At 45.5% G+C, this 26,123-nt stretch overlaps 1 long non-coding RNA gene across 2 annotated transcripts; it reads right to left on the bottom strand.

The window, feature by feature from the left end:
• Positions 1-12,137: 12,137 nt before the first annotated feature.
• On the bottom strand, positions 12,138-25,683 carry LOC131512013 (uncharacterized). Of its 2 annotated transcripts, XR_009261874.1 has the most exons (4): positions 25,297-25,683; positions 15,023-15,205; positions 13,680-13,741; positions 12,138-12,438 (listed from the first exon to the last, which is right to left on the bottom strand). It is a non-coding gene; the product is annotated as an uncharacterized LOC131512013 (long non-coding RNA). The 2 variants fall into 2 exon arrangements; XR_009261875.1 differs by lacking the exon at positions 15,023-15,205 and having other exon boundaries at positions 25,297-25,671.
• Positions 25,684-26,123: the final 440 nt, after the last annotated feature.

Raw genomic sequence — 26,123 nt, 5'->3', positions numbered from 1 at the left:
CGCATTTCTCTTAGCTAAATCCTACATCCCACGCATCCTTCAAGGTCCAAAGTAAACCCTCGATTGTTTCTTAAAGTTTTCAGCCTGTGCTGGCCCCTCCTTTCTTCCTCTCCTATTGCACTTAGGGTTGGATCCCAGGGAGGAGTTTGGCTGAGCAGCAGGGAGAAGGGGAACATCCAGAAATAGCAAGGGCAAAGGCAGAGTGGGTACACCCCAGTGATGCTGAGGACGGGGGAGAAGGGGAGAGGATGAGGGGAGCAGGAAGGCGGTCTTAGAAGATGAATCCAAGTTAAAGTCTAGGTCACTCCGTACCTGAGTGGGTCATTTGGGGGCAAAGGAGAGACCTCCCTGGGGTGAGTGCCCATAGTATCCGTAAGTCAAATAAGTGAATTTATGCTAAACCCATCAAACCTAAATCAAAGTGGTGCATTGGCATGAGGAGGGGATGAGGTAAAGGGAGTTTCAGGAAGTCTTTCTGAATTAGGGTCTCCCCCACAATCCCCTCCGCGACACCACGTTCTTTTGCTGCTGTTGTGCTGTATCAGTTGGAGCCTGGAGAGGTACATGTATGCATGGGTGTCTGGCTCCCTCCCTAGGCTGTATGCTCCCTGGACAGGGATGTGGTTATTTCACTCACCGTTGTATCCCCAGGGCCAAGCCCAACACCTCAATACGTATGTGTGAGATAAATGAAGGAGTTCACCCTCCATGAGCTGGTAGCATTTAAAGAGCGCTTTAGAAAGAGTGTTCTGGCAATGGTGTGGTGTGCCGTGCGGGGGGAGAGGGGGGAGAGGGGGGACAGGGGGGAGAGGGGATACAGAACCACAGCTTCTGTAGCGTATCTTCTGGACTTGAGAAATTTCTGGGATTTGTTGTTGCGTTGTATTTCTTGCCTAGGAGAAAACTCCTCTTCTCAGTCCTAGCAGGATCTTCCCAGAGAGCCCTCCATGCAGCGGCAATTAACTTCATGTTTGGTCCAACGTGATGCATCTTAATAACAAGATTTATTGTGTGCTTGGTGTATGGTAGACACTGTCCTAAGGACTTGACAGGTTGTTAGTCCAAGTTCTCCAGAGGAACAGGAACAATAGGATATACACACACATATATGTGTAAAAAAAAAAAAAAAAAAAAAAAAAAAAAAAAAGATTAAGGAGATTGGCTCACGTGACTATGGAAACTGAGAAATCCCAAGGTCTGCATCTGGCAAGCAGGTGACCCAGGAGAGCCAAGGGTATAGTTCTAGTTCAAGTTGCGTCTGAAGGCAGAAGACGACTGATATCTCAGCTTCAAGACGTTCAGGCAGGGCAAGAGAGATCTTCAATGGATTGGAGGACACCCACCCACATCAGGGAAGGCCATCTGCTTTACTTAGTTTACTGATTCAAGTGTTAAGCTCTTTCAGCACAAGCTTACAGACACACAGAACAATGTTTGACCAAATACCTGGGCACCATGTGGCTCAGTCAAGTCGATACATGAATTATCCATCACGCATGTGTTAGTTCAATTAACCCTCACAACAATCCTATGAAATAGTAGAACCATTATCCTCATCATTTGGGGGAGCCAGGATTCCAGCCTGACAATAGGTTTCAGACACTGTAGTATTATTTCACCCTGCCTTGGAAAACCATCCTAGGGCTTTCCTTCACACTTGCAAGTGATTTTTTGAGTAAGATAACTTAGCAACATCAAATAAAAATTTTAAAAAGAGTTCATTTTTATGTGTTACTTTCTGGTTCTCACACACTTCTACATGTAATTTCAAACAGAGACTGGTTTGCCTCAAGTTTATACGCAAATTTAGAAGTAATGATGGCATAAACAGTGTCACCCTCACCTGGCCCTAGTCATGAATAAAAACAGCATGAAGTGATTACCAACTAATTGTACTAATTATTATTCTTTAATGAATGTTTAATATACAACATTCACTTGGTTTGTGATTCACTTTCCTGAACAGGAGCCAAAAAAAGTGAATCTATCAGTTATCATAGAAGATATTTACATCAGATTCTCCTCAGATCAAGGGAATATGAGAGATGTCAAATGTTGGATCTGAGAGATAGGAATACAGGTAATTTTCTCTTGGTCTCCCTTTTTTGCCCTTTTTTACATATCCTAATGGAAACCTCTGTAATTCACCTTATGTTTTTTTAATGTTGTACAATTATAGCACTAATTAAAATAAGACAAAACTGGGCCGAACCGCCCATAAGAAACACTTCTATGGCTGCAGGACCATCAGGGCTGGTGGTCTATATGCCACCCATGCTTCCAAAGACCCTTTAGTGGCCTTTCTTATCATGCCTCAACCCACAACAGGGCCAGAACATAGGGATCCCCACATCAATATCCCAACATACTGGTTTTCTCTGAGATTAGAAGTTATTTAGTGACAGGCCAAAGAACAGAACCCAGGCTTCCTGATTCCCCACTCCCTTATCTGTTAATTATATCCCAAATGAGCCAGCTTCCTGAATTTTTTTTTTTTTTTTTTTTTAGGAAGGTTTATCACATGCATTTTCCTGCTTTGTATTGGGTTCACGGGTTCATGGCTGTAGGAACCGAAATACGGTAATTAGGTGCAGAGTAGCAAAAATACAGTGTGCCCTCAACCCTCCTCACCCATGGTGGACATCATTCACGGGTCAGAGAACGCTCTTCCTTGAGCTCAGCTTTCCTTCAGATCCTTCTCAACACAGTGCTCCAGGTAACCACTACAAACAGCTGGCTCCAGATGAACCTACTTGCTCTGCCTGGATAGGGTGGGGACGTCAACACTGATTCTTTTTCTATCTGGACTTGCTTCTAACACTAATCATGGCTATAAAACCTGTACTTGCTCACTCTGCTTGAGAGAACACATTTTGAACAGAGGTACTCAGGCTGGAAGCTACTTTCATCCCAAAGCAGGTTCCGGACACAGGAGAGCTAGGGAATCCCGTCTAACCTGTTTATTGTGCATGCTTAGAAAGCCTTAAATGACTAGTTCAAGCTCCCACAGCTGGATTCAGGACAGAGCAGAAACCAACCCCCAGGCAAGCAGACGCTTCGTCCAGTGCTCTTCGCCACTGCCTATCTGACTCTGGGCTTTATCAGACAGAACAGAGAAAATGTTCCTGGGATCTGACATGTGTAAACACTCCTCCATCACCCTGGCCATGGCCGCTTGCCAAAACAGGAATGAGGCCAGATTTAGTGGGTCCTTCAGCCCGGTGACCCTGGTGGAAACAATCCCCTGATATAGAACAGAGAGAGCCAGAGAAAAATGTGCTGTCCTACAAAGAACAAAGCCTGGGATGATTCATTCTCCTGATCCTGGTGATTTACCACTGGATGCCGGTCACTCATACATGGCTGTCAGCAACTTTGCAGGAATTCTAATCTGGATGCTTGTCCTGAACACATAATTCCCTAGTTACTTCCTCATGGTTCCCAAACATTCAGAGATTTCCTGGGAATGCTTTCCTGGTTGGCCTGCTAGTACTTTGCAAGAGACTTTTTTCAATACCAAATAGCCGGAGGGCCTTGGGTAGAACTTCCTTAGCTTCCCTGGACCTCAGCTTTCTCATCCTTAAAAATCAGAAACTGGACTAGCTTGACTTGCAAGTCTCTTCTGGCCTTGAAGCCCTAGGACAAGACACATTTGAGGAAACACTTTTAGATAGAAAACTCAAACAAGTGTTTCCTAGATCTTAAAACTTGGCTGGTTACCTATGTATTGACGGGACCAGGCAGATAGGTGGGCATAGCCTCTGGAGAGGAACCCACCATGTTCCCACTCCACAGAGGGATCACTAATGCTCAGATCACTAGTGATTTATTTCTTGCCAAAGTTAGTAAGCACTTACAAAGAAAACTAAATTATATAAGCACCATGAATGTATTATGAAAAACAACACAGAATATGTATAAAGTCTTATGTATATAAGTAAACATTTACATACAAACAATATGCCATTTGTAAGGGGACATATTCTAAGTGGTTTTTTCCTAGGCGTGTAAATTTAGTTTTATTTTTATAGAAATGGAATCAATTGGAACACATTACTCCGTTAAGATGCTTTTTGCACTAAACAGTAGGTCTTGAAATCCCTTTGCCACGTCAGCTCACGAATCTCTTTTTAAATGGCTACAGAGGATTCATCGTGTGGATCTATCATGTTTAAACTACTCCTTTTTGTGAATCACCTCTCTATTGGTGGATATTTAGTCTGCTTCTAGGGTGTTGCTATTTCAAAAAAATATTGCAATAAATAAATTTTTGCAACAAAAATAAGTTTGTGTCCATATATTTGACCATTTCTCTAGGACAGATATACCTAGAAGAAAAACTATTGGTTTTACAGAAATGCACATCTTACATTTTGAAAAATTCTGCCAGATTGTCCTTCAATATGGCAATACTAACAGAAGTAACTATTTCCCCATCATCTCATTGATCTTTCATTGTTGTTTTATATTTGCATTTTCTTTAGTACTAGCAAGATTGAGCACATTTGCATATTTTTTTTAGCCATGTATATTTCTCTCATGGATTGTCTATTTATGCCCTTTGCATATTTATTAGATTGCCTTTTTTGTTATCAATTTATAAGAATGTTAAAAAAATGTTTTTAATGAGCTCATGTACTCACCACCAAGGTTTGATATTATTGACTCATGGCCAATATATTCTCCCGTCCACTTGTACCACACGCATGGATTATTTTGAAGCAAATCCCCAATATCATACCATTTCATTTTTTTTTTTAACGTTTATTTGTTTTTGAGACAGAGAGAGACAGAACATGAATGGGGGAGGGTCAGAGAGAGCGGGAGACACAGAATCGGAAGCAGGCTCCAGGCTCTGAGCCATCAGCCCAGAGCCTGACGCGAGGTTCGAACTCACGGACCGCGAGATCGTGACCTGAGCTGAAGTCAGACGCTTAACTGACTGAGCCACCCAGGCGCCCCTCATACCATTTCATTTTTAAGTAAAGCTAAAAGATCAGAGCTCTTAAAAATATCCAAATCATATCCAAAAAGAAAAATAATTTCCTTAATATCACTAACCATCCAGTGTTCACATTTCCTTCATTAGCTCTTACATTTAAAAACACAAAAACAAAAAAAACCACCTCAAGGTCAAATACCCAGTAAATTTCCTATTCTCATAAATCTTTAACAATGTGAATCCAGACCCAAAGAAGGCCTATGAATTTTAATTGGTTAATAGGCCTTGCAAGTCTCTTAATTTGTAGATTCTTTCTCTTATTTGTTGAATTCTGGTTATTTTTCCTTAGAGTTTTCCACAGCCTGGATGTTGCTGATTGGATCGGATAGTATCATTTAACATGTTCCTGTAACTTTGAGTTTGAGTATTTGTATCTAAGGCTTGCTTATATTATTCAAGATGGAGGTTTTGACAAGAATACCTTATAGGTATGTTGTGTATTTCCAACAAGGCCAGGTGACTCTGGCTGTCTCTGAGGTTAGCAGCCATTCCTGATTGTGTCAGTCTGGGCCCACCCAAGAAACAGAAATCACACATGAATCCAAATATGGGGGGGGGGGGGTGGGAATATAAAAAGTTAACTATGATAGGAGAGCAACTATGAAGAAGTAGAAATCTCTACATGTTACCCTAGGTCTTGGTAAAAGGAGATTAGAAGTGGGGTTCCCTGAAGGCTGGGGCTCCAACTTAGCCGGAGCAGTTCTGATTGCAGCACACTAGATGAAGGAAGTTAAGTTCACTGGGCTTCCCCACCAGAGCTAGTCCAGTCATCAGGCAAGCCAGAAAGAACCCATGGATGCAAGCAAGCATGGATGCAGGATGCCACTATGGGTGGAAGGCCTGTTGTGCAGCATTCACGTTGGGAGGACGGTGGGAAGCAATGTTCTCAGGCCCAGGGTAGCTGATGGTGGAGAAGAGCGCACAAGGGGAGCTGGGGCTCTGCAGCGGTGGGAGGCCTGGAACGCACAGCATCCACATCACAAGTGCTGAGGTGAAGGTGGCCACTGGGCCCAGGCTGGGGCCCTGAGGTCTCTCTGAGGGACTGCACATCCTAAGCACATGGCTGAAGCAGAGCAATCACTGTTGAGGGGCCATGCAGCTAGAGCAGGAAAAATACTCAGACACGGACGGACGGAGAGAAGCCCCCCTCCTCCAGCGACGTCCCTCCTGCGCCCTCTACTGACAAAGCCTAACATCGCACTCATTGTAAAAGATGCTTCAAGAGTCCAATCCATTATTACAGAGCAGGTACTGAAGGGTGGATGGGAGGGCTGAGAGGAAATAAATTAACTCACACCTTGATCAGTAGCTCAGGCCTTTATTCCGTTAGGGGTTACAAGATAGTTAAATTCTAATTCTAGCTTTGTTCACTAGCTGGAATGCTCCTAGAGGAAGAAACTTCCTCCAGCTCTTTGGTTGCCCTGAGACACAGTATGTACAAGAAACTGGCTCTTTCTCCACAGTCACCATTTTTCCGCTTCTCGCATATTTTAAGTCTTTAGGGCCCCAGTTTTCTTTGCTCAGTCACCAGGTCTGATGTGAACGCTCGCTAATTTTGGCTCCCCAGCATCCCCTTCTTGCTCTGGTCCAATGCCTGATTTCAGGTCAAAGCTATTTTATTAGCATCTCTTGAATCCTGACTCTGCCTATAAATCCCCTGAACAGAACAAATGGGAAGTGGGCCTTTTCATTCACAAATCACAGAACAGTCACAAACACCTTATGAAATGGGTGTCCTCATCCTGGCTCCACAGATGGGCCACCTGAGGGCTTAGAGGAGAGAAGCCAGCACTTCCAGGTCTCCAGCTGGTAACGGGCAGAGCCGGGGCTAGATATGTTTAACTCCTGCGTCATTAGAGCTTGCCGGCCCTAGGAAGTCCCAGCCTTCTGCTTATTTCTCTCTAGGTGCCTTCAAATGCATTTGTTTCCTGACTTCCACCAGTTCTCCGCTTGCTTCTGAGTTTCCAGGTCATGAAAAATGTTCTCTTAGAATCATCACTAGGAACTCTCTTCCAAGATAACCTCCTCCAATATCCAGCCCAGGTCTTAATTCCCAGGCCGCGGTTTCTTCTCAAAGAGGAGCCTAATTCCATTTAGCCGCGTTTTGCTGCACACAATTTAATTGCCGTGTATGTTCTCTGGTGTCAGGTTGACAGGACAGGCACCTCTCTAGCTTTCAAGATGCTGTTTTGGCCTCCCCCACCTCCACCCCCGGCTCCCTCAACACATACAGACAGAAGAGAATGAGGATAGAGGTGAGAACTTCTCTTCCCAAAGGCAGTTATGCTACTCGGGGAATTGTAAAGAAGGAAATACACAACACCAAACTTGGCACCGACATTAAAAGTGGCTCTCTTCATTCTCCACTTTCAGGAAACCGTGGGCCAGCTGTAAAGTCTTGACCATTCCAGCTGCGTAAAGACCGCTGAAAATCATACTGAAGCCCTTTTCCTCCCTTCCCTCTCCAGTTCACTTTTCTTCCTCAAGCAAACACCTGCCACTTTTCCTTTTCTCGAGTCACCTCCTCCACCCCGCGGTTATCACTCCCACCTCCTGGTCTTCCTTAGCCCTCTCCCCAGCATTCCTTCCTTTTGGTCCATGGCCCCCTTGTCTTCCTCTCTTTCCTTCCTCCTACCCTAGCTTTACTGGCAAAATCAAGCAAAATAACAAAAGAATGGGGAATAAGTAAACAGCTGCCTGCCCTCGTTTGGAAGTCCCTGGAAGCAGCTTCCTTCACCTCCATTGATAGAGCGTCTCTGCGTTTCAAAGTGTTTGGCCCTCATTCAAGGCCAGTCACAGTGGCCCTGGAGTCATTGTGTTGAGATGAAGGTAAATCCAGGCAGTTTCTATTTTTAGATGCAATTGTGTTTCTGGAAAAGGCTGCACATAATAGGAAATCCTGAGTGTGAAGACTGTTTCCTGCCAGTTGAAGCATTGTTGTCTTTGGCCGTTCTGACAATAGCAGAAGCCCTCGAGTAAGTGGACAAAGGTGTATGGGCAGGGTGAGGAAGGAACCCGGCCATGTGGGGCGGAGAAGCAGTCAAGTGTGGAGGAGTTGAGGAAAGTGGGGATTGCTGGGGAAGGTGATTTAACACTGCAAGTGAAAGCAATTAAGTTATAGACTCCGGTCAGGATGGGAAAAAAATGGTTTACTTTTTAAAAATATCTGTGGAAACGGGGTCAGCTAGGGCAAGACATTGTCTGCTCGATATGTGCAGTTATAAAAACGGTCGATAATGAAGGGCCTACCACGCAGCTATTGCTTGACAATCTTGGGGACGATCACTGACAAGGACAATGACCGGGATAGGGATAATGGTATTGGGAGAAAGGGATTTTATCCAGCCCTAAGAAACTGAAGACTTTCCGCTGGGGTCTCTAGAGAGTTCTGAAACAGAGCCTCCCATCCTTAAATATGGATACAAATCACCTGGAATCTCATTAAGACAGATTCTGATTCAATGTCCGGGAGGAGCCGGAGATTCTGTATTTCTAACCAACTCCCAGGTTGGTTCTGCCAGGTGACCATCTGTTTACACACCGAGGGACCAGGAGAACACCTATGGAAATGCATCTTGAGAGTGTGGAGTCAGGGTCAGGAGACAGGAAATAAGGGCGAAGGTACGGTAGGAGTGGCACTCTTGTAACTCAAGGCTCACATCCTGGTGATATCACGGCAGACACTTGCTTTATGGAGTAAGGAACCCGTTAGTTGGGAGGGCTGGCACCAACATCCCCGAGAAGCTCATCAGTGGCCGACTTCTGCAGGCCAAGTCTGACCGAAAGGAGGTGCCGCATTAGATCTGGGCTCCAGTTATCTGTGGGGGAAGGGTGGGAGCAGGTTCTAACCTGGAAGATTAGAGGCCAGGTGGAGTCACTAGCCTATTTAGGAAAGGTGAAAGTAATTGCCATAACGGGAAGCAAGGTAGAGAGACAACCCTCGGGCCTCTAAGGGCTTTTGGTGAGGATTGACGGACCATAGTGCACCCAGGGGTCAGATAGGGGAAGCCGAAATGGGTATTCTCGGCCTATGTAACCAAAAAGGTGAAGAGCAAATGAACAAAAGGCCGGCGTCAGCAGCCACAATGAAGAACTGTAACCTTTCACCCAGTTTCTAGAAGCCAGTTCTCAGAGGCAGAGTACATGGAGGAAGGACCCTACCACATGCCATACAAGTAGATTGTGTAGCCCTACACCTAATTCTTTTTAAATTTAAATTTTTGAGAAAGAAAGCGGGAGTGGGGGTAGGGGCAGAGACAGAGAAAATCCCAAGCAAGCTCCACAGCACAACACGGGGCTTGAACTCACGAAACCATGAACCCCTGACCCAAGCCCAAAGAGCTGGAGACTTAACCTACTGAGCCACCCAGGTGCCCTTACCCCTCATTGTTTCCCAAAGGTTCCCGTAGACTTTTGCCCCAGTAATTCTACACCAAGGAAAGGAAAACACCTAGGTCTTTTCAGGATTTGAGTGAGAACTGGTAACAGGAGACCCAAAACACCCCCATAGCCCCTGTTAGAGTAGACCACAACAGAACTAGGAGATAAGCAGCCCAGGTCAGTCTCAAAACAGGCCCAATAGACTTGCGGACCATTCTTTCTCCCCACCCCGAATTGTTCCCCCAACTCGAGTTCTTAGGCCTGACCACAAAAACAAGGCAGAATGCAGCCAAAAGATACAACACGCACACCCCCCCCCCCCCCCCATGAAGACCAGTTATGCCAGTCTACCAGAACAAGGGGGAAGCCTTACCTTATATAAGGAAAGTACCCTCTCAGGTTCCCACTCAGGTCCGATATGCTAATAGGAAAACGAAAAAAAAGTGCTTCATCCCGATTGGTTGGAAGAGCCTAATCCTGATTGGTTGGAAGAGCCTAATCGTGATTGGTTGGAAGAGCCTAATTGTGATTGGTCAATATTGGCACAGGCAACTCAGGCAGCTCATTGGTGCTCTTTGGAGCCGTGGTCTTCTGTGTTAAGCCCGGCTTGTGTGTCAGGTTAACTCCTGGCCGCATTCTGATTCTGTTCTGCAGTTTGGTCTGACGATAACAACTAGTAGAAGGCACCGTGGCTGCACAATATTTCTCATTTGGAACTTATTCTCATGGTCTGTGTTTCAGAATGGTATGCTGATGATCCAGTTCTCTACGAAGGAGAAGGAGCGGGGAATGGAGGGGGAGCGGGTTAAGGAGGGAGAAGAAAAAAAAAAAAGCCCGATTTGGACGCGTGGCATTTGCTGACTTTTAGTTTGTGCACACTCCCACCATGGCCAGTTTCAAGCCACCAACATGAAGTCGTTGAACACAAAGGTGGGAGAGATGTCTCCGTTCCTCAGTATAAACAGGGTGGTATATGGAACAGCTGGCAGAACTCACCTGAGCGCCCATTAGAAATCAGACCAGGTCCTGTGAATGATACCTGCCTTCCCGTAGCTGGGATACTAGTCACTTCCTAAGCCTTACTGAGATTTGACCCCAATCATTGATACAGCTGCAAGGAGGAGTTGCAGGAGCAAAGCTTGAATCTAGCAAACAGTGTCTAGCAAGGGGTCTGGCTCTAGGGAGGCCTTCCTCTAATCTCTAGGTAACAGGAGGCTGCTCCCTTAGCACGTGGGAGGGGCTCCTTTTGCCAGCCCTGAGGTTCTAGGGCACGTCACCCCAGGTTTCCCATCTCAGGGTTCCACCCTCTTCTCGTCGGGGCCCTCGTTTCCCCAGAGGAGGCACACCAAGGGTATGACTCCAACTTCTTTTGTTACCGCAACACCCTGACAAGCCAGTCCAAGGCCTGGTGTTGTTCATGATTGGCCCTCCAGCTGCAGTAGATGAGGATTCTAAAAATGCTGCCTTAGAAGCTTTCTGGCTTTCACGGTGTGTTCTAAGCTTATGGTTGGCTCATCTTAACCTGTCATTTTCTTCAACAACTAACCAACTCTATAATCTTTCGCCACTGTACCTCTGACCTGCCAGAGCTATCGCATAAACTGATGCATTTCCTTCCAGCAGACTCCATCCCCGCTCACTGCAAATTAGCCTTCTTCACAAGCTGAGTAAGAGGAGAATCTGCTAGAATCTTTCAAAGCTCCACGTACGACTAACAATGGGGTCTTGTTACCATGAGGCTAATGAGTGATTCCATTCCACAATTACATCCCAAGGGTCTGTTTCCCAGAATAACTTCCAGCACCAACTGTCTTAGGTTGAGTTCTCCTGAATCAGACCCAGACACAAGGATTTAGGTGCAAGTGATGTATTGGTGAGGAGATCCCAGGAAGCACTTGTAGAGACAGGGAAAGGCGGGAAACCAATAAAGGGTATATAACCAAGAGCCTTCTGGGGGACACCAGGGCTTAATCCCACGGGGAAACATTCTGGAACATTCCTGTGACCCGCTCCCCAAGGGATAAGAAAGTTGATTATTTATCCACCCATATCTCTGCTGTCTTTGCCCGAGGGCTGCATCTAGGGGCATTAGCTCACTGGAGTCCCAAAACAGCCCTCAGCAAAGAAAAAATCAGGTGTTTACAAAAACAGCTGTTGGTATTTAGAGGTGAGTGCCAAGGAGACATGGGCTGGGCATGTCAGCCCCTGCTACAAACTTGTATCAGAACTGAGCTAAGTGGGTTACCTCACAATGGCAGCAGCAGCAATACCCCCCCAAAAAATGACCCAGCCCAAATGGGGATGGTGTGTGGAAACTCTTGGGGAAAGAGAGACATGGTAGACACCAGGTGATGTTGGTGTTGGAGTCACTGGGTGACACAATGCTGAGGAGTTGCAGCTAGGGAGCTAGAACCCTGCCTTGCTATGCGGGGTGAGTCACCAGGCCAGTTTCTACATGAGACTTTCCACTGGGCTGCCAGCAGATGGAATCTGCAGATGGGTTAGTCTGACAGGGAGGCTGCTACAGATTACCTCTGTGCCTTCCAGGTACCCATGCCTAGCCCACTTAGGAAAACCCCTCAAACAGTCCCTTGAAAGTCCCTTAAACGGTGACTCCTGGGGTAAGAATCTTAGGCACAAGTTGTAGGAAGGTTATTTTGAGAAATACAGCTTTTGGTAGCCCCCCCCCCCTCAAATTATATTGAAAATAATATCTCCCTACATTTGGAGGGGGTTTTCAGAGCACGTTCGCATATTAGTTCAGCTGACCCTCCTAATAACCCAGTGAAGAAAAATGAGGGGGGTTATTTTTGTCTTCATTTCACAGATGAAGAAAATTGAGACTCAGGTTAAGTGACTAGTTTGAAGGTCACAAAGCTGCGAAGTGGTGGAGGAGAGGCTCAATCTCACATCTTCTGATTCTGTGACATTCAGTGTTTGCTCCTAGGCCAACAGTTCCTATAAACTGTCTCTCCCATTAGCTGTAAACGAATGCCTTGGTACCAGGAACATATCTGGTTCATTTCGGTGTCCCCAATGCTGGCATATTCTGATTGCTGAATATCTGTATGTGAAGGAAATGCATTTTAGAATCCCCCCCCGCCCCCAGAAGACCTGTAAAGATATGCAGCAGCCTTTGTCAACTCCCCTTTGTCTCTCCTCCCAGCTACATTTGCACACAACACACACACACACACACACACACACACACACACAAACTTCAGCCCTCTGCTTCAGCAGACTTTGCTCTTTTTCCCCCAGCTATACGGATATATAATTGACATATCAAATTGTAAAATATTTTAAATGTACATCGTGGTGATTTGGTATGTGTATACATTATGAAAAGACGGTCTCCATCTAGTTAATTAACATATCCATCACCATATATATATACATATATGTACATATATAATATCCATCACCATATAGACATACCTATGTACATATATATGTATATCTTTGAGAATATTTAAGTTCTCTCAGCAAATTTCAATTAAGCAACACAGAGTTCAGGATATGCTTTTTTGATACTTCCTGGAAACCTTCACACACGGGAGAACCTGAGAAATCCTGAGGGGGTGAGAGGAACCCTCACATTTATTACGAGATGCAAACTGCTCTCTGGGAATGTCTTTAGAGTTAGAAGGTAGAATCTTGACTGACTCCTGACAACGTGCAGAATTGTTCAGCTACCTATGGGGGAACTGCTCTTCCTTCCAGGGTCAGTCAGGCCTTCTGGAAGAGACCTGCTGCTCAATGGTGTGTAGTGACCTCCTACAGCCACAAGAGGGAGCAAGTGGTGCAGGGAGTGGGGCTTAAAAGAGCCGCCGGCAGCAAGAAAGACCACCCCCCCCCCCCCCCCCCCCCCCCCCCCCCGCTCTTGTGGGATTGAACCCACAAGAGGAATCTGGAGGGAAAGCCAAAGTGGGAGGAGTAGGAGCCCCCGGGGAGCAGAACAGAGAGAAGGTGAGAGAAAACAGAATTGTAGAGTAAAAACAGGGGGAGGGTGTCAAATCTTTAATTAATCATGTTCTATATAAAAAATAAATTGCTGGGGGACTTTCAACCCTTACTTTGCACTATTCTGATTTTTTTGATAGAAGCATACATTATTTTCACAATTAACAGCACATAAATAAACATATTTAAAACAAGTGGGAAAAAATGGAACAAGCAGTGAGCAAAATGATGGAAAAATCCCAAAGTTGCTCTGGAGTACTAGGAAAAAAATCCATGTCCTTCTTGGATTTTTGCTTTGTTAAGAGGGACTGCCCCCACGCTTTCACATCTGCACTCATTTTCCTTCATTCCTTTTCTTATGAATTGCAACTGTTTCCTGAGCACATTACCTTTAGCCTAAAATGAATAGAAATAAATTAATAGCAGTGCCAATGTTTTGCAGTGATTCTTAACTGAAGCTGTCATTTCCACTTTTTTATGAAGATAAAACTCTAAATGATCAGTGCCATTAATGAGTTATAAATTCAATGGTTAGAAATTCATTAGAAACAATAGTAAAACTATTTCGGTTGCCTCTTGGAAGCCTCTATTTAGAGAATTTGTTTTGCATATCCTAAGAGGCATAGCTATAAAGCAGTGTGAATGATTTTAATTAAACATCTTAGACGTTATATATCTAATTGATGTCTTTCCTGCAAACCACAGGAACCAATATGATTATTGCAGGCATCAAAGCATTTGGCTTAGGAAATTGCCCTCTGAGTCCATTTAGGAAAAAAAAAAATTTTTTTAATTGACTTATGTCATGCTTCTTTGGGACTCCAAATGTTATTAGCCATCTTAAAATGTGTTTTATGCAAGTGAATTTAGTCTTGGGTGACTCAAAGTTTTTCTGGAAATTAATCCACCTTCAGAGTTGATAAAGACTCCCCACCTCCATCATGGGCTACTATTCCAAGACAAGGAGGGAGGAATGAGCAGAATCTAGCCTCGGTGTTGGGACTGCAGCTCTCTGATGAGAGTGGAGGTTAGAGGCTCTAGTTGTCTCTGTACAATGCTCTCTTAGCCTCTCCCTGGTTCCCACACAGCTAAAGAGAAGCCTGGGGGCAGGGGGGAGCCTCTACTCACCCCCACTCCTCTGAAGCTGGGTCTGAACTTGTATGGACCCTGAGGAAGTGGGCTTATACTGTCCCAATGCTTCCCAACAACTTGTATACTCTGTATAAGAAGCTAGAAACTAAGGGTATCTGGAGGCATCACCTTATATTGCATAAGTATTGAATTTGTATGAAACTTCCAAATAAAATCTTTTAACACTTTTAACAAGAAGCTTGAGTTTGCTTTCATCACCAGAATTTTTTAAATCGGGTTTTTATGCTTAAAATGGCTCCTTGCAATGATTCCTCAAGACTTTTTAATCATAACCTCTGCAGAATTTTGACACTGTCAATGACTTTGTTTGCAACAGAAGTGATAAAAATTTTAAGGCCAGCTTTACAGCCATTCAAATTGACCCTTGTGACAAAACAGAATGCAACTGCTCTTCCTCTTCTTCCATTGACAAAGGGAATGTTGCATTTCTGGTGGATTATGAATTCAGTGGAATGTTTTCAGATCAAATATTTCAAAATAAGGGCTGTAATTTGCAGAGGACACATGTGTCATTAGAGGGCTCACCTTGCCCTTGCTGTAGATGGCCAGAGGTATCCCAGGGATACGAAGACATGTATTAGGGAGCCGTGACGCCCAGGAGCTGGGGCTTTTTGTCTCCTCCTTCTCCATTGGCTACCCCTGGGGCTTCATTCTTGCTTCTTGGGTTCCTCATCCAGACAGGCACTGTGCTCTCTGCGGGGGGTGTAGCTGCGAGGGTGGGAGGACACCTCTTTAACTGCCTTCAGCTCAACCATGCACAGCAACCAACACAGATGTCACTGGTGATGCCCCAGCCTCTCGAGCTGGAGGCTTAAGAAAATTGGGGTCTTGGGCACACTGGTAACCCATTCACAACACCCCACTATAAACCACTGTGGGAAACTCTTTTACATTGAACTCTTGGAGTCTTCTCCACTCCCATCCTGCTCAGCCAGCTCCTCAGGGAGAGGAGCAGAAGATCATCGAGCCATGGCACAGAGTGCCATGGCATCAGAGTGCCCTCCACTGACTTTGCACCCAGGGCCAAGCTCTTTTGGAGCTCACCGAGGTTAGCCACAGCCACAGGAAGAAGATGTTTTAGGGTTCCTGTCCTCAAGGATATGTTACTTTTGAGATGTGGCCACCAACCTCTTTACTGTTCAAAGTGGAATATCTAAGAGTTATTCCAGATGTGGTTGGAACAACTCTCACTAGAGTAAATGTACAGTCACCCAAGCAGACTATTTTGAAAGGAATGGCACTCATTTGGATATTAAGCTTCTCATGTTGGGATAACCTATGCTTCCTATCCTCATGCATAGTCCTTTCTCATCCATAGGTCAAGAATTCTGCGTTTCTGAAGCACTGTTACAATACTTCAGTAAATCAGCATGAATCCAACTTTGTGAGTGGGCTTGTTCTGATACTCGTCAGTTGTAGCTTTGTACCTCTCATTTGTTTGTGGCTTCTCACTGAGTAACAGATTACCCCATAGTTTAGCAGCTTAAAATAACAGACATTTACCACCTCATAGTTACTGTGTGTCAGGAATCAGGTGGGGCCCAGCTGGGTGCCTCTGGCTGCAGATGCCTCATGAGGTCGCGGTCAAGCTGTTGGCTGGGGACTGTGGTCTCACCTGAAGACTTGACTCAGGGAGGATCAGTTTCTAAGTTCACTTCATGGCTGTTGGGAGGATTTCGTTCTTTGTAGGCTATTGGACTGAGGACCTCAATTCCTGACTGGCTTTTGGCTGGAGACTTCCCCCAGTTCCTTGCCATATGACTCTTTCCATAGTGCACTTTTCCAACATGGCAGCTATCTTCCCCTCAGAGTGAGCAAGCAAGAGAGAGAGAGAAAAAGCTTCTAAGAGAGAAGCCACTAGATTTGCAACCTGATCTTGGGAGTGATGTCCCATCCTTTTACCCTAAATCTATTTCATCAAGTCCAGCCCATACTCCAGGGGAAGAAATTACACAAGGACATGAAGCATGGGAGGCAGAGGTCATAGAAGGTACCCACCACATTCCCCCAAACACCCACACTTGTTCCGTCTCTCTGAGGCTCCAGCTGGATTATGTGCTGGTTTTCCCATCCTTTTAGGACAGGAGCATTGCTTCATTCTCCTTAGCATCTCCTTCACATTCATTCATTCACTCCTTCGTTGGACAAGTATATATTGAGGCCTACTATGTGCCAGATTCCATGCTAGGCACAGGGGGTGGGGGGCAGTGGAGAAGAGGCACAAAGCTCTTTTCCTTCTGATCGCTTGCCTACCCTGTGGCCTGGCGTAGTCTTCTCAGAGGCCAGCTGGTGCCATGTGGATTGGCCAGGGGAGAGCCACTGTGCCACCTGTCTGCTGATGGGGCCTCTTCCAGATGCCACCTCCGTCCGGGCACCATGCTCCACCACCAGCCTGGTCACCGCCCCCTCCTTCTGGCAGCCGGACTTCGTTTCTCTATCCTGGGCCTTCCCAGGTCAGCTCATCCTCCTGCCTTCTGAGTGATGGCTCAGTCTCCCCACAGGGTAATGACTTGTATAGTAAACTGAGTCAGTATTGTAAAAATACTCCGAGCAGTAACTGGCAATAGTAAACACGTAAATTATATCCTTCCCCATACTGTTATTCTGCACACCTGTTCAGGCAGCTACAAAATTAGCCATCGTCACAGAATCATACCCACACAGTTGTGTGAATGGGAACATCAGTAAACAGCTATGCCTGTTTCCCTCAATTTAATCATCGCTTTGGAGCTCTTTTCTTAAAGCATATCTGATTTCATTATGGAAACCTGAACATTTTCTCACCACCCGGGTTCTTTGCCCAGAGGCTCCTGCATGCCTCCACCCCGCCCTGCTCGCTGCAAAGGCTGTTGGGGGACTAATGGCGGTCAGCTGCACCTTGGCTGCAGGGTGCTGCGGGCAGGAGGATTTGGGCCAAGATTTTGTTTCCAGCTCACTGGGATAGCCTGCCTATACATGCCATGTGGTAGACTGCACGCCAGCCATTTGCAAAGGGTCACTCAGAAGCCAGAGACTGTGTTGAAGTTGGGGTCCCCTCCTCCAGCTGTTGGTGAGCTCTATGTAAGGAAGAGGTCTTGGGAAGGGATTGTTGCCCTTCCCCGCTCCATTCCCAGGAGTCTCTTCTAGGTATACCACACCGGCAGGTAAGCTGGGATCATTAGCTCCACGCCTCTGTCAGCGGCTTCCCCTCGGCAGAGCAGATGTTGCTTGGATATAAGGAAACTTGCCCTCTCTCTCTGTCGCCCTGTCCCCACTGTGTCCCTGGCTGCTGAGAATTAGGGGCTGGCAGCCTGGCTCACTTCTTGTGGTGAAAATAAGTGTTTGCATTCTCCTCTCAGCCCCCATCTGTGACCTGATGAATAAACAATTAAGGAAGTTGGAATGTTCATTGCTCACGACAAGCCAAGCTTTCCAGGAGCCAGAGAAGAGGGAGTGTGAGGGAGTACCAGGGCGGGGCGGGGCGGGGGGGGGGGGGTGAATTTAGAAGTGTTGTCACTGAATCACTGAAACACGGAGGTCTGCAGCACTCATCTGGGAACATTTCTCCCCTGATCTGGCTACACCTGCTTGCCCCTTTCTGGTACTTTCCCCCCATCCTCTCGTGATTTTCCTTCTTACACCTCCATCCAGCTGTCACTTCTCCCATAAACTCTCCTCTCTCTCCCTCTCCCTCTCTCTCTGTCTCTCTCTGTCTCTCTCTCTCTCTCTCAGGTGTCACTCCTCACCCCCTGGATCTTCCATCTGAGAGGAAGCACCCTCCCATATCATAGATGCTCTGATCTTCCCTCTCCCACCCACATACCCCTTCCTCCTCCAATCCCCGCCCCTCTGCTGCAGCTGTGGTTGGAGATGGAAGGCAGGGAATCATGGGGGGCGGGGGGGTGTCTCCATCCTTGTGCCACACAGGTTCACAGAGCTTCTGTGCTGGGGGTAACACTCAATAAGCACTGAGAAACAGAATGCAAAGATTTTTCTCAATGGTACAGGGTGACCGCTGTTAGAGCAGGGTAGGTGGGTACGGAATGGTAGATGACTTTTCTTTCGGTTCCCTCCTGGTCTCCTGCTCTCTTCTGCATCCAGGTTCATGTCTTCTATTAAAGACATGTTTGTCTCCACCTGGATCTCTAAGACTACCTGACAGGTGAGTGACCAAGGATTAGCAACTATCAGTCAAGCAATCTCTGGAGAATATAAAGAATTCCCAGAATGCAATAAAAAGGCAAATGACCCCATTACAAAATGGGAAAAGGACTTGAATAGGCCATACAAATGTCCAATAAGCACCTGAAAAGATGCTCACCTCGTTACTCCTTAAGGAAATGTAAATCCAAACTACACTGAGATGCCATTTCACACCTACTCAGATGACTATTGTCAAAATAAATGAGAAGTGACAACTGTGGCTGAGGATGTGGAGAAATCAGAACCCTTTAACATCGCTAGTGGGATGTAAAATTGTATGGATACCATAGAAAACAATTTGGCAACTCCTCAAAAAGCTAAACATACAATTATCATATGGCCCAGTAATTCCACTCCTAAGTATATATCCCAAAGAATTAAAAGCAGGGACTCAGGGGTGCCTGGGTGGCTCAATCGGTTAAGTGTCTGACTTCAGCTCAGGTCATGATCTCATGGTTCACGAGTTCGAGCCCCACATTGGGCTCTGTGCTGACAGCTCAGAGCCTGGAGCCTGCTTTGGATTCTGTGTCTCTGTCTCTCTGCCCTTCCCCTGTTTGTGCTCTCTCTTTCTCTCTCTTTTAAAAATAAACATTAAAAAAAAGGTTCAAATGGTAAATTTTATGTTATATATGTTTCACCACAATAAAAACAGCACAAAACCAAAAACAGAGAGCTCCGAAGGGTAAATATATGAACACTGGCTCTAGAGGTTGCATTTTCTGGGCCATTTACTAAGAGAGTGACCTTGGGCAAGTCTTGTCACCTTGGACAAATCCTGGCAGAGTGTTGGTTTTCTCACCTGGGAGCAGCTCAGTGAAGTGCATGAGAGGGTAGGCTTGGACTAGGATTGCTTGGCTCCAACTCCCACTTTGATAGTCACTTTGATACTGAGTCCCCTTGCTCCATTTCCCACCTGTGAAATGGACGCAGTACTACTCGCCTCATTGTTAGTTTTGTTAATTTCTGTCAAGTTCTCTAAAACAGTGCCTGGTGGGGTGCCTGGGTGGCTCAGTCAGTTGAGCGTCTGACTTGGGCTCAGGTCATGATCTCGTGGTTTGCGAGTTCGAGCCCTGCGTCAGGCTCATTGCTGACAACTTGGAGCCTGGAGCCTGCTTCGGATTCTATGTCTCCTTCTCTCTCTGCCCCTCCCTCTCTCATGCTCGCTCTCTCTCTCTCTCTCTCTCTGTCAAAAGTAAACAAACATTAAAAAAATTTTTTAATTAAAAGTTCCAAAATACTAAAACAAAAAAAACCTTTTAGGCATACTAGCATTATAATAGCTTTATTTATTTCTCCTAAACTTTAAGACTTTGCAAATTCCACGTAAGTTTATTGAAGCTTAAATTTTCCTTTTCTTTCTTTCTCAATCCTGCTGCACTAGTGCCCTATGCATTTTTTAAGTCAGCCCAGGTGGTAATTCACAGTGGCTATGGGGAGAGTCGCCAGAAAAATTATATCTACATCCATAGGTGATTTTGAGGCTTAAATAAGATAAAAGTATGTGGAAAACTCCGTTTCATGGTATGCGATGTTCCTCAGTTCTATGAGACCCAATGCCCCCTTCTTACAACAGATAATTGTTTACAGCCAGTGGCAGGCAGAAATCTAAGAGAGTCTCCCCAACCCTGCTAGGTACACACCCCTTTAATCCCCTCCCACAGGGTGTGGGCAGGACCACTAAATATTATGGGATGGATGTCCCTCCCATAATTAGATGACTAATCAATTGATTGTGAGTTAATAAAAAAGATTATCTCAGGTGGATCCGATCTTTACAAGAAAGTGAAATATTACGTTCTCTCAAACTACCACCCTGTTAGATGTTTTAAACCACTACATCTGTGGAAATCTGTTACACCACCCTGGAAGTAATATCCCCTTTTCCATCTTGAAATAAAATTCAGAGATAACATAGTCTGCTTATATACCTCATATCAGAAGTTCAACATAATGTCTGAACTATACTATAAGAAGTAAAAGGAGAATAATGTATGTATTTCAACAAGTGAGTGCCCAGTCCTAATCACACAAGAAGACATATGAGAGAGCCAGATGTTTGCACCTGTGTATAGAACCATAGAGAATGTCACGGGTGCAAATGCAGACTGGCCAAAATTTTCCAAACTAGTGAAAAATCCCTGGTAAAATTTTGTATGAAACAAAGTACAATCTTCTGTCCGTTTGTATGCTAGCTGCATTTCCCAAAATGTCAGTATATATTAAAACCTCACAAAAGGCACCTTGTAATTCAAGTTGTGTTTTATACACCCATAACTGTAAACAGCTTTCTCATTTACACAGCTGTCCGGTGGGACATCTACAAGTTATCCAGGATGCAGAAAAATTCTTGGTGGAGATGGGAGCCCATCTCCTAAAAGCCAGGAGCCCCCTTTCCAAGTCATGGTGCAATCCCAAGCTCCCCCACAAATTTCCTAAATGGCTCCCACGGGAAGGTGCTGCTGGGACTGCTGCAGAACATCCAGGTGCTATTATTACTTGGTGGTGCTCACTTCCTGTGCCCTCCTGGATTGGTTTTTTGGGGTGGTCATGCTGCAAAAAGGTACATTTGGGTATAAGGGGGTTTTTTTTCGTATCTTTTTTTTTTTTTTAACATTTATTTATTTTTGAGACAGAGAGAGACAGAGCATGAACAGGGGAGGGGCAGAGAGAGAGGGAGACACAGAATCCGAAACAGGCTCCAGGCTCTGAGCTGTCAGCACAGAGCCCGACGCGGGGCTCGAACTCACGGACCGTGAGATCATGACTTGAGCCAAAGTCAGACGCTTAACTGACCAAGCCACCCAGGCGCCCCGCGTATAAGGGTTTTTGTGTGTGTGTGGGTGTGTGTGTGTTTTTTTTGCTTGTTTGGCAAGATGACAATATTGAAATTAAAAATGCAAAGCCCTCCAGTGGCGATGGCCAAGAAAAAGGCCACTGCAGAGTGTCCCTCTCCTTGCATAGGCAGCTTCCCAGCAGAGCCATGTGTGGGGGCAAAGCTGTGAGGCCCAGCGGGGTGCGCCAGAGTTCTGGAAGCACAGGAAGTCAGTGGAGCCGCCTGCCCACGGTTTTCTGGTTTTCCGTAGCTGTAAATGTTGTGGGTGACAAGGTCACTCTGGCTAGTTACCAAGATGCCTGGCTTGGTGTACAGGGATCACTGATGCTCATTTCTGCTGCCCCAAAGGGTGCAGTGGTGATATGCAGCATGCTTCCCAGACGAAAAGCAGAAGGCACTGAGTGAGAGCATCTCCACCCAAACTGAGGGCCTGAGAAGTGTGACCGCCCCCACTTGCAGGGAGAGTGGGCAGGGGGGCTGAGTGTGCAGAAGGAAGGTCCGTGGGTTCAGCCTGGGCACAGTAAAAGAGCACCAGTTAGATCCTCCCGTGAGAGACTCTGAAAGGAGAAATGCTCAAAGGTCACCGGCTCCCAGCCCCGGGAGCCCAGCACCCCACTGCTTCCACTGGAGGGTTTCCTGCTGGGATCCCAGCTGCATAGGGCCTCTGCAGGGAGACTGAGAATAGAGCAGTTCTCCGGCAAGCCCACAGCCTCCCTTAGCACCTCAGGGCCTCAGAATCCCGAGTGGATTTTTAACTAGGTGTCAGAAAAACCTCACTGCTTCCCCAATACCACCAGAGTGAATCCACTGCCGGGATGTGCAACCCCCACAGGACAGAAAGCTTCTGATGTTCAGTTAATCTGGATGCTGGATTTTAGTGTGCGTGCCTGCCTAATGGGATCTGGGGGAGAATATTCAGCCCTCCGTTCTGGTGTGGACTTGTCCTGGAAAGTGTGCAATATATTTGAGTCCTGTGCTGGTTCCCATTCATTATGAATCATCTCGTCTCTTGGATTTGCAGACCTGTTCTTTTGTAGTCTATCTGTAAGGGAACACTTTGGCTTTAAGCCGGCAATGAGAAGGGCCCTATTTCATGAAATTCACTGGTCAGACACAGACAAATCTCATAACATCTTTGTTATGTTTGTTGAAACCTCATTGGGCAGTACTTTCATTGCTGAGCAACAATCTTTTCCCCAGCAGATGGGGATAGCAAAGGGATCTCTGCTCCGTTTGGCACCACTGAGGAAAGAGCTGCTCTCTTAATGTGAACCTTGGGAAAGGAACCCAGAGTAAGACAGGGACTTTCAGTTTTAGGACCAGTACCATGATCTGGAAATGCTTGATTCTTTCTCCTTCCTAGAGCTACCAGGAGAGTCCCTCCTTGTACCCAGGGCCATAGAGTCCTCAGTTACAAATCATACATTTCTTACATTTCAACATCTTTAAAATTAGATGCGTCTTGTATATTTCTTAACAGAATGATACACTCAGTGCAGAGCCCGCTTGAGATTCTCTCCCTCTCTGCCCCTCTCCCTGCTCTCTCAAATAAAAAAAATCCAAAAAAATTTTTTCTTAAATAACAAGGGCATTAATCCTTCTTGAGAACCCCACCTTCATGAGCTCATCTAAACCTAATTACTTCCTATCTTAACCTGGTCCCACTGCTATCACAAAAATACCACAAACTGGGTGACTTATAAAGAGCAGAAAGTTATTTCTCATGGTTCTGGAGGCTGGAAGGCCAAGATCAGGGTGCCAGCAAGGTCCGGTCCTGCCTTTTTCTGGGCTGCAGACTGCCAACTTACTGTGTTTTCACACGATAGAGGGAGTAAGGGAGCTCTCTCAGACCTTGTTTATAAAGGCACAAATCCCCTTCATGAAGGCTCTGCCCTCATGACCTAATTATCTCCCAAAGGCCCTACCTCCTAACACCATTACCTTGGGGGGTAGGACTTCAACATATGAATTTGGGGGAGGGCACAGGAACATTCAGGTCTTAGCACCTCCCACAGGCTTCATCTCCAAATATCATCACATTGGGGGTTAGGGCTTCAACATATGAATGGGGGTAGGGAGTACAATTTAGTCTATACCAGATATCATTGCCAGTGAGATGTGATCATTTGGATGAGAGTTTTCCTAAGTCATTTCTGGTTGAACATAACACATGTGACATAATGGTTAATTTCTGTGTCCAGCTGATGGTTATTTTTCGATGTGCCACAAAACACCCAAACTTGGCTCTTTTCTGGTCAATGATTTTCTTATCTATCTATCTATTTATTTAAATATTAGTTAACATACAGTACAATATTGGTTTCGGGAGTAGATTTGAGTGATTCATCACCTACATACAACACCCAGTGCTCATCCCAACAATTGCCCTTTTTAGTACCCATCACCCATCTAGTCCATCTCCCACCCACATCAATTGATCCCTTCATCAGTTTGTCTCTATCATTAAGAGTCTCTTGTGGTTAGTTTCCCTTTCTTCTCTTCTCCCTCTTCCCATATGTTCATCTGTTTTGTTTCTTAAATTCCACATATGGGTGAAATTGTATGGTATTTGTCTTTCTCCAATTGACTTATTTTACTTAGCATAATACATCCTAGCTCCATCCACGTCATTTCCAATGGCAAGATTTCATTCTTTTTGATGGCTGAGTACTGGGCAATGATTTTCTATCAACAATTTTAACAAAGGTATCATAAAGTTGTTTATCTAGTTATTTATAATTTATTCAAAGCTAGGAGGACAACTTGTATCCTACTTGGAAAACACTTCCCACTAAATGAAAGCGGCAATGTGGAATTTAACAAAACAAAAGAAGTATTCATTTGCATTCAAAGAATCAATGGCACTGTGTAAGATGAGGAAGAAGGCGATCAGACCATTCTGTGTAGAGGAAGGTTTAGTCAATATAAAGTTTGATGCGATGCAAGACTGTCATAGAGTCATGAAAATAGGTAGCGAAGAATTACATTTTATTTATTAAACATTTATTTTGAGAGAAGGAGAGAGATAGAATATGAGCAGGGGATGGGCTTAGAGACAGAGACAGAGAGAGAGAGACAGTTTCAAGCAGTCTCTGCACTGTCAGCACAGAGCCCAATGAGGGGCTCAATCCCACGAACCTCAAGATCGCGATCTGAGCCGAAATCAAGAGTCAGACGCTTAACCTACTGAGCCACGGAGGTGCCCCAAGAAGTACACTTTAGAAAGTATTCTGATCTTAAAATATAATGGTTCTATTGGACTCTGGACACAGATTCATATAAAGGAGTTTCTCAGCCTCAACACTATTGACACTTTGGACCAGGTAATCCTTTGCTGTGGGGGCTGTCCTGTGTATTATAGGATATTTAGCAGAAGCGAGAGAGAGAGAGCACACAAGTGAACACATGAGCCATGCTCTAGGGGTGGGGGAGAGCACACAAATATGGCAATATGCTATTGCTAACAATTGTTAAAAACTAGGTGGAGTGTATGCGGTTGTTTTTGTACTAGTTTGCTTTTTCCATGTGTGTGAAAATGTTGGGGGAATAAATGGTTTGGGAGAAAAGCTGGCCTCATTTTTCAAATGGAGACCAAGTAATTTTCTTATTTATTTTTAGAGCCAAAAAAGATTGACCTTTTCTCCAAATAGAGCCCAAATAACTTTATTTATTTCTCTAGCCTTTTCTCATTTGTGGAGGCACTTGGAATTCACCTTTGAGAGTACAAACTGTCTATAATAATTGAACCTGAAAAATCCCCCAGAGGGGAAGGGTGTGTACTTACACAGGGGGCGTCATCCACACAGGTGACTTCATGAAGACTCCCCTACCCTGGCCTCCGGGAGCCTGGAGCCTGGAGCTGTGCGGGTAGGATGGCCAGTGTATCCCAGTCTGCCCCGGGTGGTTCCAGTGCTAGCAGGAAAAGCCCCAGCTGGGTCGTCGGTCACTCTTGTGCAGTGCGGAGGGCCTGGCTGTTTTTACAATGTTGAGCAATGAGGAGGAGGGCAGTGTGCACCCTTCACCCTTTATAGCTCACAATGAGATGTTGTTCTGTTAGTAGATGGTTCTAGCTCCAGGCATGATTCCACTAGGCCACACCTCTACCTGCCAGCAGGTGCCTTCCACCCACAAAAGTCTAGTCCAAAGGGCTAGACGTCAATGTCAAGGGCACTCTTCAGAAACTATGACCTAGACTGGAGGCTCTGAAATAAGGCAGAACAAAAGGCCAACGTCACCAGCCCAACATGAGAAACTTAGTTTTGACCTTGTTGCCTTTCCCTGTTATTTCCCCCTCTTAGTGTTTATAAACCGCTTATTTCATTCCTCCCTCATCCTCTGCCTTCTCCACTCTTTGTAATCCTGTAATTACCACTTGGGAGAAGATTGAGACCTGGAGAAATTATGCAGTTTGCCCAAGGGCCCAGACCTGGTAAGGGCAGACACAGGACTTGAGACCAGGTTTCTCTGAATCCAGAGTTCCTGATGCTAATCACTTCATTCCTGCTGTAGACCGAATGTCTGTGTCCCCCTAACATTCACATGTTGAAATCCTAACCTACAATATGATGGAGTTGGGAAGTGGAAGGTACTTAGGCCTGGGAGTGGAGACCT

The sequence above is a fragment of the Neofelis nebulosa genome, chromosome 5 (genome assembly GCF_028018385.1).
Source record: "Neofelis nebulosa isolate mNeoNeb1 chromosome 5, mNeoNeb1.pri, whole genome shotgun sequence".
NCBI classification, from domain to species: domain Eukaryota; kingdom Metazoa; phylum Chordata; class Mammalia; order Carnivora; family Felidae; genus Neofelis; species Neofelis nebulosa.
The sequence above is the reverse complement of the archived record's forward strand: the minus strand, read 5'-3'. Positions and strand labels throughout refer to the sequence as shown.